Below are 629 nucleotides of genomic sequence, written 5' to 3'. Positions count from 1 at the left end.
AGGGCAAAGGGGGGCTTCTTTCAATAATCTAAAATATATTTTGATTTGTTTAAAACTTTTTTGGTTTCTACATGATTCCATTTGTGTTATCCATAGTTTTGATGTCTTCACTATTATTCTACAATGTAGAAAATAGTAAAACATAAAGAAAAATGTTGAATGAGTAGGTGTGTCCAAACTTTTGACTGGTATTGTACATGTCGGTTATTTTGCTCTAGGAAGCCCACAGGTCTCACAAGACTCATCTAAAGGTCCCCTGGTACCAGTTGAAAAAATGTATGTAAATATACAGTGCATTCAGAAAGGAATTCAGACCCCTTGACTTTTTCCACATCCAGAGGAAATGGTGCCTCCTACTGGCCCTTCGACTATGGTGGTCTGCGTAAAACATATTGGTATTACAGACTCGGACAGGGAGAGGTTGAAAATGTCATTGAAGACACTTGCTAGTTGGTCAGCGCATGCTCACAGTACACGTCCTGGTAATCTGTCTGACCCTGCGGCCTTGTGAATATTGACCTGTTTAAAGGTCTTACTCACATTGGCTGCGGAGAGCGTGATCACACAGTCTCCCGGAACAGCTGAGCCAGTTGTAATTTTCCTAAGTTCCACTTTGTGCACCTGCTGTC

The sequence above is a fragment of the Oncorhynchus masou genome, chromosome 12, assembly GCF_036934945.1.
Source record: "Oncorhynchus masou masou isolate Uvic2021 chromosome 12, UVic_Omas_1.1, whole genome shotgun sequence".
Lineage (NCBI taxonomy): Eukaryota > Metazoa > Chordata > Actinopteri > Salmoniformes > Salmonidae > Oncorhynchus > Oncorhynchus masou.
The sequence above is the reverse complement of the archived record's forward strand: the minus strand, read 5'-3'. Positions refer to the sequence as shown.